At 44.3% G+C, this 14359-nt stretch overlaps 1 pseudogene; it reads right to left on the bottom strand.

Moving 5' to 3' along the window:
* Positions 1-740: 740 nt before the first annotated feature.
* On the bottom strand, positions 741-13358 carry LOC106532458 (protein NLRC3-like; annotated as a pseudogene).
* Between the last annotated feature and the right edge of the window lie 1001 nt (positions 13359-14359).

The following is a 14359-nucleotide window of genomic DNA, read 5'->3' as shown; positions in this document are numbered from 1 at the left end:
GAACAGAAGAAGTGTTTTTGTTCAGGCAGACAATAACAATTTTCCATCTGCCTTGTTGTCCGCTGGTACATCTTAAGGTGGCGAATCCAATCAGATAAATAATGTGGACAATTCCGCTGAGCCGAGCTCACAGCTTCTCCAAGATCAATTCCATCTGGYCAGCAAAGTCCAGGAACCACAGCCGGCCCACAACCCTCAGCAGAACCACTTGMATACCAAGTCCCAGCTCGCTCAAGGCTGAGTGCTGAAAGAAGGGCAATCCTTCATATTGGTCAGGCAGCCAGAAAATCGCGAATAGCCACCAACGCTGTTTTGTAGAACACCAGGAGACCAACAAGCTTATCTGTAGAATCCAGTGATCAGATCATGGAATTTTTTTTCCATGGGAGGAAATGTCAAAGTTGGGAGCTTTGACATGTCCTCCCATGGAAAAAAAATTGTTCCAAAAATTTATTAAGAGACCAGCTTACCAAATCCATAAAAATTWATCCATAATTTTTGGTTTTGGATGAAAACGTAGAGGAGGCTCCAAGCAGCAAAGCAGGGAAAGATAAGGGAGGGCAGGTGAGAGGGGAAAAGCGTCTTACACCTCTGAGAGCAGGAACAAAACAAAAAAACCTTCCAAACTATCTGTAAATCAGATGGGTTGGAAGTTGATTTTAGATTTTTCAAAAAGAAACAACTTAATTCCATGAATCTGAAATTGTATTTCTGACAGAATGAGACTCTTTAGATCAAATTCAACACAGAAATGCTGAGGAATCATACCAGAGTGTGAACCCAGGATACAGAGTTTGAGTGAATGTGGTGTTGAAGGTGTGGAGGTGGATCAGTGAGTCAGAGGAGACTCTGTAGAAGGACAGAATGCCAGCAGGACAGTCCACATACACTGCTACTCTGTTAGAGACAGAGGAGGAGGAGATAAATGTTTCCTTGTTACTGTGATGGACAGAGTAGCTGTCAACATCAGAGCAGGTCAGTCGCCAGGACTGGTCATTCCTTCCAAACACACAGTCGTCGATGTCTCCTCTCCTGCTGATTCCTCTGTAACTCACTGATACATAAACTTTTCCTCTCCACTGGACCTCCCAGTAGCAGCGACCAGTCAGACCAGTTCTACACAGCAGCTGAGGATCATCATGGAATCTGTCTGGATGATCAGGATATGACTGACTGTCCCTCATACGTGTCACTGTCCTGTTGTCAGACAGTTTGAGGTATCTGTTCACTGTGTTTGTGTCGACTGCGAGTTGACAGGAATCTGATGGAGAGAACAAAAACAATTTGGCTGCACTTATTGATCTGTTACAGATCATTTATTGACTCCTTGATTAAACACCCCCCATACACACTTACACTTCCTCAGACCTGGTGTCAACCATCGGTCTCCAGCAGGCTCCACCCTGAAAGGAGGAGGGGGGTAAGAGGATCAGTCTCTTTCAGCAAATATGGTCATTACACAGCTGTCACTCAGTCTGAGCCACACATTTTGTCTCCTTCCAGCTGAAGACTGGTGAGACACAAACCTGCTGATGTTAGCTTACTAAAGCTGTTTGCAGACTTCAAGTCGGCAAAGCCTAATGAAGCAAAAGCTATTTGGTTGGTTTTCAAAGTTGATGAAAGATCTAATCTGCTAACTAGAATTTGTTTTCCCTGCTACCTGCCTAGGACTAGATGTATTCTATTTGTTGTATTCATATGTTSGAGGGTTCCTTTTTGACTGTAGAACAATGCGCGTATGAGAGCCGAAGGGATGATGACTGAGGGAACATTAGTTTAACTCATCCTCTCATTTCTTATCTCCCACAATGACGGACTGGTTCCAAACCTTGGTACTAGAGGAGCACTATCCTGCGTGTTTTAGGTGTTTTCTTGCTCTTCAGCAGGTCTTCAGATATTTCAGAAATTTATTATCGCTCATTTAATCAGGCAGCACGATGGCTCAGTTGGTAGAGCCTCTCAGCAAGAAGGTCGCCGGTTCAAATCCTGGCCTGGGGACCTTTCTGGGTAGAGTTTGCATGTTCTCTCTGTGCATGTGTGGGTTCTCTCCGGGCACTCCGGCTTCCTCCCACAGACCAAAAACATGACTGTTAGGTTAATTGATAACTCTAAATTGTCCCTAGGTGTGAGAGTGAATGGTTGTTTGTCACGTTTGTCTCTATGTGTGGCCCTGTGATGGACTTGTGACCTGTCCAGGGTGTACCCCGCCCCTCACACTGTGACTGCTGGATATGGGCACCAGTGACCCTAGAAAAGGAATAAACGGGTATAGATAATGGAAGGATGGATTTATACAAATCAGGTGTGTCAAAGCAGGGAAACATTTAAAACATGCAGAGTAGTGTTTTCTGAAGACCAGGGTTGGAAATCACTGGTCTAAGAAACTGGTTCTTTGTGTTCCAAGATGGTTTTAGGCCTTTTCAGACACTTCCAAAGTTATTCTGCTGCAACTTCAGGGGTGTCAAACTCCAGTCCTCGAGGGCCGCTATCCTGCATGTTTTAGAGGTTTTCCTGCTCCAACACACCTGACTTTGATGGCTGGGTGATAACAGGCTTCTGCACAACTTGAAGAGTTAATTCAATCACTGAATCAGGTGTGTTGGAGCTGGAAAACCTCTAAAACATGCAGGATAGCGGCCCTCGAGGACTGGAGTTTGACACCCCTGAAACCCTAAGTACAAATGTCCCTTATTTTTTCCACCTTTGGTTCTGAAAAAGTCTCATGCACAAGTGGTTGTTCATATATAACATTTTTCAGTTTGTCAAATATCAGTTGTTATAGAAGGCCTCTCCATACCTGAGAGTGTCAAGTCTCCAGTGTGGATCCTTCAGTCCAGCTAAAAGCAGCTTCAGTGATAACTCTCCTGGATGATTGTAGCTCAGATCCAGCTCCTTCAGATTGAAGGGGTTAGAGCTCAGAGCTGAAGCCAGAGAAGCACAGCCTTCTTCTGTGATCAGACAGCCTGACAAGCTAAAAGACACAAATCAACACACCTGATGTATGCATGATCATGTTTTAGTGCTCCCCCAAAACTTTTTTTTCCAGTGGTTTTGAAAAATTTGAGACACTAGTGGCCCAAATTAAAAAGCAAGCTGCTATCACTGACAGACAGTAGTGGACACAGCAAATCTAAAAGTTAGCTTTGCCAACTCATAATATGCTAACTAAAACTCTAACTTCACTAATGCTAGACTGCTAACTTTTCTAAAAAAAATGAATCTTATCAGAAGCTAATGCTAATGTAACAGAGATTTAAAAAAGTTAATGGATTTCACCAAAACGGATGTGCAGTGATTCTTAGAGCCACATACTGATAGTTTGACACAACTGCATGCAAGGGGTCCTTCAGGCATGCTCAGGGCTTCCCCAGCAGAGCTATGATGGACCCRCCTGGAGAAGCCTGGAAGCTCTGTCAATATTAAGTTCTTTGAGTTCTCCAGTGCTTTCAACAACTTCCAGCCAGAACTTCAGAGGGACAAGCTGGAGCTATCAGGAGTGGACCACCACATGTCCCACTGAATTCTGGACTACCTCACTTGCCGCCCGCAGTATGTGAGGACACAGGGCTGTGTCTCGGACACGCTGGTCTGCAGTACGGGGACAAACTTCTCTATCCATGCCCCAGGCTGACCCCTGCAGAAATTCTCAGTAAGCTCTGTATTTATTAGTCCATCCACAGTCCAACTCTTATTGTTTCGATGAAATATAGTGAATGAAAGAACAAGACCTATGAGTCCGCCCGCATACTACAGAACCAACAGAACCAAGCCTCAGTTCAAATTTCTGGAGAACAAAGCAGGATGTTCATGTTGCCCTGGAGTTGAGCAGGTTCCAACCACAGAGAAGACCGGTCCAATTAGACCCACTTTCCTCTCTTCACTTCAAAACCTAATTGTAAGTCACTACTCTACCTTTCAATAAATATTTAACTTTTTTGTTATTAATCATAAGTATTTAGAACAGAGCACTTCAAATGGCTGAAAATGTATAGTTTTAAGTACATTTTTCAATACCCCCCACACACACCACCACCACCACTCTGCACTAAGCTTGTCACCTTTTCTTCCCTTCTGAGATTGCAGATATGTACTCTCCTTTTCACAGACAAAAAGTTTGTAAATGATAAATCAACCAAAGTTCAGTGAACTGTGAAATATTTTTTTCTACTACAGCCAGGCTCAAACCTAAAACAGGGTACGAAGCTCCATCATCCAGGAGAAGGTCAAAATAGAGCCTCTGCTTCTCTGCATCAAAATCAGTCGGCTGAGGAGGTTCAGGAACATGATTAGGGTGCCAACTGGACTCACTGGTTCAGGACTATAGGGCAGAAACCCAGAACTCAACCTGAATTATATCCCTTCTTGCCTGTAAACACCTTAGGATCCCCCAGAAGGAGATGGAGATTGTGGCTATTGAGGGGGATGTCTGAGTTTTCTTAATGGACCTGTCACCTGACAATGGATGAGTGGTCAAAAATGGATTGTTGGATGAACTCATATTTTGCTGTTACAAAATGTTGAATTAAAAATAAATACTTTCCCAGGGTTGTGATTCTCACCTGAGAATTTCCACATTACAGTATGGATTCTGTAGTCCAGCAGACAGAAGCTTTGCTCCCGAGTCCTGTAGGTTGTTGTTACTTAGGTCCATTTTTCTGAGACTGTACGACTGGGAGCCGAAAATTGTGGACAGATATTCACAGCTTCTTTCTGAAAGGTTACAGTAACTTAATCTGAAAAGGCAAAGATAAAAAAGCATATTATTCAGGCCTGTCATAACAAATAAATAGATTTTTTATTCCTCCATCAACTTTAATGCAGCCTGAAAACCAAAGTTTACGCCCCACAAATGTTAAAGGGATCCCCGATTAGTTGTAAAATTAGACTTTATTTGATAAACATATACTTTAACTGTAAAATAAAGACAGTAAAAATACTGTAGGATGTTCAGTTTTTATAATTTTTAAACTAAAAGTTTAAAATATATTACACGGACGGGGCCATTTTATTTACACGCAAACCATTCTGGGAAATTGATGACATCAATGAGGTCATTGGCACGAGGCTGCTAGTGAGCTATATCCACCCTGAAGGTTAATCTTGGACAATATCTGATGATCAACTCTTTTAAATGAAACCAGAGAGCGTTGACAGAGAGGAGAAGGTAGAAATGACTCAGCCTGGAACTGAAAATATGGTTAAACAGAGCTGCTTCATGGAAGAAGAAACTCAGCTTAGCCTGTTAGCTTTAGCATTATCCCCGATGCTATCACCATATATATGTATTAGCTCAGCGCTACACATTCTCCTCTCGTCACTGAGGTCCTCCATCCACATGACAGAGAGGGGAACGCACAAATGACTCAGCCTGCAACTGAAAATATAGATGGAGGACCTCAGTTTAGCTTGTTTGTCGTGCTAGCGCCGAGCTAATACATATAAGGCAATATAGCATGAGGGCTAGCGTGAAGGCTAACAGATTAAGCTGAGGTTCTTCTTCCATGAAGCAGCTCTGTTGTCCTCCATCTATATTTTCAGTTACAGGCTGAGTCATTTCTACCTTCTCCTCTCTGTCAACGCTCTCTGATTTCATTTAAAAGAGCCAATCATCAGATATTGTCCAAGATTAACCTTCAGGGTGGATATAGCTCCCTAGCAGCCTTGCACCGATGACCTTGTTGATGTCATCATTTACTCAGAATGCTTTGTGTGTAAATAAAATGGCTCCGTCCTTATTAAAATATATTTTAAAAAATTTACAAAACTAAACATCCTACAGTATTTTTACAGTCTTTATTTTACAGTTAAAATAAATGTTTATCAAATAAAGTTTAATGTTACAACTAATCGTGGATCACTTTAAATCAAAACAACTGGTCATGAGATAATGTGGTTACTTTTAGTGGCGTTTTGAGTTACTGTGGCAATGTAAATAAAAATACTGCACCTCATAAACTCATCTAAACACTGAGCTCAGCTCTCAGCTAACACACTCTAGCATCACATGACCTAGTGTGGAGGAGTCCCTGAACTTAAAACACTTTCTTAGCAAACAAACTCTTCCTACAGCCACATCTTTCATGATACACAAATTATATATCATCCCTGAGTCTTCAGACTCTGCCTCCTCAAAGATAGACATAGAGTGTGGAATTAGGAGATCCTCAAAGTATGCCTTCCACCACCCAACGATACCCTCAGTCCTGGTGAGCAGTTCCCCACCCAAGCCAAGTACAGCCTGGGACAGAGGACGCTTTCCTTTTCTGAGTCGTCGAACGGTTTGCCAGAACTTCCTTGAGGCCAATCGGAAGTCCTTCTCCATGGCCTACCCGAATTCCTCTCACGCCTGAGTTTTTGCATCCGCAACCACAGAAGCTGCAACCCTATTTGCTACCCTGTACCTGTCAGCTGCTTCAGGAGTCCTCTGGGAAAGCCATGTCCAGAAGGCCTCCTTCTTCAGCCTGACGGACTCCATCACCACTGGTGTCCACCTGTGGGTCATTTGGTTTTCGCCTCGACATGCACCGATGACCTTCAGGTCATAGCTCCTGGAAGCTACACTTGCAGTGGAGGCCCTGAACATGGCCCATTTGGATTCCATGTCCCCAACTTCCCACGAGACATATGAAAAACTCTCCCAGAAGAATCAAATTGAAGATCGCACGGACAGGGGACTCTGCCAAATATTCCCAATTCACCTTCACTATACGTTTGGGTTTACCAGGTCTGTCCGGCAGCCTCCCCCACCACTGGATCCAACTCACCACCAGGTGATCAGTTGACAGCTCTGCCCCTCTCTTCACCTAAGTGTCCAAGACATAGGGCCACAGGTCCGATGACACGATTACAAAACCGATTATCGACCTTTGGTCTAAGGTGGCCTGGTACGAAGTACACTTATGGACCACCCTATGCTCAAACATGATGCTTGTTATGGACAACCCGTGCTTAGCACAGAAGTTCAATAACAGAACACTGTTCGGGTTCAGATCGGGGAGGTCATTCCTCCCAATCACTCCCTTCCAGATTACTCCATCATAGCCCATATGGGCATTAAAGTCACCCAGCAGAACAAGGGAGTCTCCAGATGGCACCGCTACCAGGACACCATCCAAAGACTCCAAAAGGGCTGGGTAATCTGAACTGATGTTTGGTGAATGAGCACAAACAACAGTCAAAACCCTCTCGACCACCGTAGTGAACTCCAGCACCAAAGCACACAGCTGGGGGCTTGTGAGTATCCCCACACCCACCCGTCACCTCTCTCCCTGGGCAACTCCAGAGTAGGAGAGAGTCCAGCCCTTCTCCAGGAGTTGGATTCCAGAGCACAAGCTGTGAGTTGAGGTGAGCCCAACTATATCTAGCTGGTAACGCTCAACCTCACCCACAGGCTCTGGCTCGTTACCCACGAGTGAGGTTGCATTTCATGTCCCTAGAGCCAGTCTTTGCTGCCAGGTATCAGCTTGGCCAGGGACCCTCCTTCGCCTGCTGCCTGGCATGCACCGCACTGAACCTTGATGGTCCTCACATCAGGTGATGGGTCCACATGGAGGTGGCCTCCTGTAGCCCTTTCGGGCTTCGTCGCCAGAAACCAAGGCTCGACCACCAGGCACTTGCCGGTGAGCTCCCTCCCCCCGCCCCCAGGCCTGGCTCCAGGAATGTGCACCAGTTCCCCTATTCTGGGTGAGGTTTCCTAATGTGGTTGGTGTTTTGTCATCAAAGGTTCTGAATTGCTCTTTGTCTGACCCCTCCCCCTAGGCCTGTTTGCCATTGGAGACCCTACCAGGGGATAATGCCCCAGACAACATAGCCCCCGTGATCACGGGGCTACTCAAACCCCTCCACCATGTTAAGGTGGCGATTCTGCAGAGGGGATATTAAGTTTCTTTTACTCTGCAATTCCCATCAGGATACAGGAGTGTTTTTAACTTGTCGCATCTCTGATATCATCCTGAAGGGACTCAAGAGTAGAGCCACTGCTCCTCCACTTCGAGAGGAGACAGTTGAGGTGGCTCGGGTTTCTGGTTAGGATGCCTCCTGGACGCCTCCCTGGTGAGGTGTTCTGGGAACATCCCACTGGGAGGAGACCCAGAAGAAGACCCAGGACACGCTGGAGGGACTATGTTTCTCAGCTGGCCTGGGAATGCCTTGGGATTCCCCCAGAGGAGCTGGCCCAAGAGGCTGGGGAGAGGGAAGTCTGGGTCTCTCTACTTAGGCTGCTGCCCCCGCAACCCGACCCTGGGTAAGCATAAGAACATGGACGGACATATCTCTGATATAAAGCAATTTTTTTTGAAAATTTATGTGAGTACAAACCAATGACTTCTCTTACTGACTGTTCAAGAATTATTTCAGTAGACCTTATAGTTTTTATACAGTGCCTTTTCAAACAAAACATTTTCGATTGATTCTCTTCTTGACATGCTGTAATCTGACACCTGCTGCTCTTTGTCCCCTAACAACAGAAAAATATGGTCTTCTAAATGGCTGAGTCTGTTTCTATTGTATTTGGGCAGAACAACCTCTTAGACCAGAGGAGGAAGGTGAAGTTTGTGAAATTTAAAATGGCAACAAAATTGTTCAGCAGTTTTAAGACATACGTATTAGGCTGAAATTCGGTATGGTGGTAGCAGACAATGAACTCCAACACATAGTAAAACCAAATCTTCAAATAAAATGGATGCCACATGGTAGGCACCTTCAGAGTTACTCCATGAGTTATTTTAGTTCCGTTTTTATTAGTGGGTACTTACAGAGCTGTGTTGGAGACTTTAACCAATGGCAACAGCCTCAGAAGAGCTTCCTCCGAAGCAGAGTATTTCTTCAGGTCAAACACATCCAGATCTTTTCCTGATGACAGTAAGATGAAGGCCAGAGCTGACCACTGAGCAGGAGACAGTTTATCTGTGGAGAGCTTTCCTGAACTCAAAGACTGTTGGATCTCCTTCACTAGAGAATGGTCATTCAGTTCATTCAGACAGTGGAACAGATTAATGCTTTTCTCTGCACACTGATTTTCATTAATCTTTGTCTTGATGTACTGGACTGTTTCCTGATTGGTCTGTGAGACACTTATTGTCTGCGTCAGCAAGCCTTGAAGGAGACTGTGATTGGTCTGCAGTGAAAGACCAAGGAGGAACCGGAGGAACAAGTCCAGGTGTCCATTTGGACTTTGTAAGGCCTTGTCTACAGCACTTTGATGGAGAGATTTCTCATTAGATTTGCTGAATAATGTAGATAACAGAGAATATGATTGCTTTTTTTCCAGCACATTGACCCCAGAGTTGACAAAGGTCAAGTGGACATGAAGAGCAGCCAGAAACTCATGAACACTCAGATGGACGAAACAGAACACCTTGTCCTGGTACAGACCTCTCTCTTCTTTGAAGATCTGGGTGAACACTCCTGAATACACTGAGGCTGCTCTGATATTGATGCCACATTTTGTCAGGTCTGATTCATAGAAAATCAGGTTTCCTGTCTGCAGCTGATCAAAAGCCAGTTTTCCCAGAGACTTTACCATCTTTTTGCTCTCTGGACTCCAATCTGGATCTGTCTCAGCTCCCCCATCATACTTTACCTTTTTGACTTTGGTCTGAACCAGCAGAAAGTGGATGTACATCTCAGTCAGGGTGTTGGGCAGGTCTCCTCCCTCTCTGCTCTTCAACACATGGTCCAGAACTGTAGCAGTGATCCAGCAGAAGACAGGAATGTGGCACATAATGTGGAGGCTCCGTGATATCTTGATGTGGGAGATGATCCTGCTGGCCTGCTCCTCATCTCTGAATCTCTTCCTGAAGTACTCCTCCTTTTCTGGGTCTGTGAAGCCTCTGACCTCTGTCACCATGCCAAGAAACTCAGCAGGGATCTGATTGGCTGCTGCAGGTCGTGTGGTTATCCAGAGACGTGCAGAGGGAAGCAGCTTTCCCCTGATGAGGTTTGTCAGCAGAACATCCACTGAGGTGGACTCTGTAGCATCAGTTAGGATTTCATTGGTTTGGAAGTCCAGAGGAAGCCGGCACTCATCCAGACCATCAAATATGAAGACAATTTGGAAATCTTCAAATGTGCACATTCCTGCTTCTTTGGTTTCAGTAAAAAAAGTGATGAAAAAGTTCCACCAAGCTGAACCTCTTCTTTTTTAGGAGATTCAGCTCTCTAAAACTAAATGGAAATATAAACTGTATATCCTGGTTGGTTCTGTCTTCAGCCCAGTCCAGAGTGAACTTCTGTGTTAAGACTGTTTTTCCAATGCCAGCCACTCCCTTTGTCATCACTGTTCTGATTGGTTGTCTTCCAGGTGGGAGTTTAAAGATGTCTTCTTGTCTGATGGTTGTTTCTGGTCTGTGTGGTTTCCTGGATGCTGTTTCAATCTGTCTGACTTCATGTTCATCGTTGACCTCTCCAGTCCCTCCCTCTGTGATGTAGAGCTCTGTGTAGATCTGATTCAAAAGGGTTGGGTTTCCTCCTTTGGCAATCCCCTCAAACACACATTGGAACTTCTTCTTCAAAGCTGATTTAAGTTTATGTTGACAAACTGCAGTAGAAAGTTCTAAACAAACATACATAAAAAGAAAGTGATAGGTTTCCTTTTCAATAAGTACACTTAACACTTTTATTTAATTGATGATTGGCTATTAGATTATSTGTTATTTCATTTATTTTGATATCAGTAGTTTTGGTAGGGAACTAAGATGGGCAGGCCATCAGTACAGTAACTAGAACAACCCCTACTCTGGCCTTGGAACCTAATGCCTATGTTTTAGGCTCTGGGCAACAGGAAGGTTCAATGCCTGGGAACTTGTCTATCCATTGCATGAATAGCCTCTTGACTGCACTCCATTGGTGAGCGGCTGGGGCCTCATCTTCCCCTTTTAAGTGTTAGAACTTTTAGGCTTACTTTGTAGAAAATGAATTGTTGATATTTTGCCTGGTGAAATAAAGTTTCATCTAACTAACTAACTAACTAACTAACCCATAGGTGTTGGGGTCTCCAGGTAATGAGAACATTGACATGTTGTTGGGGTCCTCTGATGAAAAAAAGATTAAAGGGGAGATGCACTCTCTGAGGACTTCTAGATTCTCTCCCTTCAAGAAAACCTTTAATGTCTCCATCTGATTTGTCTGCTGGAAAGTGGGAGTCAGTGAATGAGCCAACAATGGGTCTTCAACTTGTAAGAAAAAGAGGCTGTGGCTTCAACTCCAGGCAGTGCCCAAGCCCCAAAAAGACACAGTAATAGAAGTTCAAATTTATTGGCTGCTGGTGAAGCCTTGCAGGTCATTATCTTTATTGTTCAGGTGCCAGATGACCATCTAGTGCCACGGTTCAGTCAGGTCTTCTTCAGGACACCATTAGTATGACCTACATGGACAAGTTTGCTATGACCCGGCTTCTGCAAGCCATCTCTAAGATTCCAAGATGGGAGGGCCATCAATTCTCTGACAGGAGGGTTTGGGATGTTGAGCGATCAGTTTCTGCTTCCTGGTCAGAATAACTCTTTGGATGTCTTAGCAATACAATAATCTTAGTAATAAGATAAGCCGGCAGGTCAATGGTAAAGTGATTCATGAGACCAAGTTGTGAATTTCATCCTACCTCCTAGTCTCTCTGTGGCTGTGGGGATGTGGCTGTGGGGATGATGGAATTCAGTTAGTACAACTTGCATCACATTGCTGTGTACTCACCTTAGAAGGATGAATATAGGCATAGTCTTCATCCAGATTCCTTGGATAGCAAAGGCCATGTTACAAGGCCTAAGATATACTGGGGGCACACTTCTGTTTAATGTGAGCAGCCACCAACCCAGAGTAGCATTAGCCTCGACAAGAGCCACATTGCACTCCCACGCCTAACAGCAGGGGATGCTGTAGCAGTGCAGTTGGACATTCAGTCAAAGGATGAATCCAGACGGATCACTGCAGACTCACATGATGTTGTTTTGTGAACAGAACACAGTCTGGTACCTCCAAATCTGTGTCCATGGTCCTCAGTTGGAAAAGGATGGATTGCATTCACTGGGTTGGGGATGAAGTTCTGCCTCAAGTGGAGAGTGCAACTATCTTGGGGTTTTGTTCACGAGTGGGGGAAGAATAGTTTGAGATTGATTGAAAGATTCAGTGCATCTTCCGCAGTTTTGTGGACTCTGTAACCGTCTGTTGTGGTGAAGAGGGAGCTGAGCTGTCAGGCAAAGTCCTCTCTTATGTTCCTACCAGACCTATGGCCACACACTTTGAGTAGTGACCGAAAGAATGAGATTGCAGGTATAGGCGGTAGAGCAACGGGCCCAAATATGAGGTCCCAGCTCACATGGCTTCTTCACTTATCCCTACTTACCAGTACCGATACTAAGACATCAGTAAATACATAATTTATCTAGGAGGCACATTCAATAAAAAATATTCTTACTGCTCTGCAAGCGATCAGCCAGCTCCTCCTGCTTCATTCTCTTCAGAAAGTCCTGTGTGATCTTCACAAATGCCTCTCTGCTGCTCCTCCTCTGCTCTTCATCCTCACCTTCCAGCAATTCTTCATCCTTCCTTTGACTTGTGAAGCATTCTGGGTAACCAGGACCCAGGAGCTTCTGGAACTTCATCAGCTCAAGCTTTATAAAACTGATAATGCTGTCTTCCAGTTGCTGGAGATTAATTCAAATACAAATGGCAATTCAGATTGAGATCATAGAGCCATACATCAGATCCATGTTGGACAGACCAACAGTCCACTGGTCTACGTGTTGGACAGACCAAGAGTTAACTGCTCAACATGTTAGACAAACTGACAGTCCACTGGTTTACGTGTTGGATAAACTGACAGTCCACTAGTCTACGTTAGACAGACCAACAGTCCACTGGTCTACATGTTGGGTAAACAGACAGTCCACTGGTCTACATGTTGGACAGACCAAGAGTTAACTGCTCAACATGTTAGACAAACTGACAGTCCACTAGTCTACATGTTGGATAAACTGACAGTCCACTAGTCTACATGTTAGACAGACCAATAGTCCACTGGTCTACATGTTGGATAAACAGACAGTCCTCTGGTCTACATTTTGGATAAACAGTCCACTGGTCTACGTGTTAGACAGACCAACAGTCCACTGGTCTACATGTTGGATAAACAGACAGTCCACTGGTCTACATGTTGTATAAACAGACAGTCCACTGGTCTACATGCCGGACAAATTGACAGTCCACTGATCTACATGTTGGAAAGGCTGGCAGTCCACTGGTCTACAAAGGACAGTACTTGTCAGACATGTACACACCACAAATATGGAGTTCAGCTGGTTCTGATGCTGCTGGGCAGACCGAGGACTGGGAACCTCTGAGCTCTGCTGGTCCACTCTGTGGAGGAATCAAAGAATTAGTTGCCGTTCTCTCTGGCCACACAGAGACAGACACAAGATAAAGATCAGTAAATTAGACAATAGTCTAATTTACTGATAGTGGTAAAAGTTGACTATTATAGTCCTTTTAGATTGAGTTCCAGCAACATTCATCATCCCATCATAAATCTTTGCCTCCCTCCTAAAGTACCCTAGAGTATGATATAGTAACATGTTCTCACTCCCGACTCGTCAACATATTGACGCTTCGTCAGGGACCGTCTGTGTACAGTTTTGACACGTTGGGTACCCCCCTCGCATCAGTCCTTGCCGCCCACAGCTTTTCCGTGTTGCGCCACTTAGGGGTCTTTGGGTTGGGGGTCTGAGGTTAATATGAGGGATCGGGATTAAAGGCTAATTTTAGGTACTGAGGTTGTGGCTGTATATGGCTAAAATACTGTAGGTTAAATTTAGGGTCTGGAATGGTTAGTTCTCGCGCATTCTCTACATTTTCAAAAATGGTTAATATGAGGGATCGGGATTAATGGTTAATTTTAGGTACTGGGGATAGGCTATATATGGCTAATAAAAGTTAAATTTAGGGTCTGTGATAGTTGGTTTTGCACAGTTCCTACTCTTTTCAAAAAATATGACAACGTGCTCGTCCTCCTCCGCCTTATCTCATTAACAACTGACGCACAGGGGGTACCCGACGCATCCGAAGCTGGATGCATACGGCTACCTGACCAAGCGTCAATATGTTGACGAGTTGGGAGTGAGAATGGGTTAGATATAGAGTCTGTCTAGGTAGTCAGCTGAAGAGTTTTAAAAAAAATTAAATTATGTTGATTATAAATCCTTTCTAATCCATCATCTTGCTGAAACAAATTGATGTTTTTGTTTCTGATTTAAAGTTAACAGAACTAAATTTATCAGATGCTAATCTAGTCTGCTAGCGGTTATAGCGTAAACACAACCACTAAATGAAATGTTAGGATCGTCATTAGTAGGGGAGTGTCTAGAATTAGTTC

Source organism: Austrofundulus limnaeus, unplaced genomic scaffold (genome assembly GCF_001266775.1).
Source record: "Austrofundulus limnaeus strain Quisiro unplaced genomic scaffold, Austrofundulus_limnaeus-1.0 Scaffold773, whole genome shotgun sequence".
Taxonomy (NCBI): Eukaryota; Metazoa; Chordata; class Actinopteri; order Cyprinodontiformes; family Rivulidae; genus Austrofundulus; species Austrofundulus limnaeus.
Note: the sequence above shows the minus strand (reverse complement) of the source record. Positions and strands in the feature narration are given on the sequence as shown.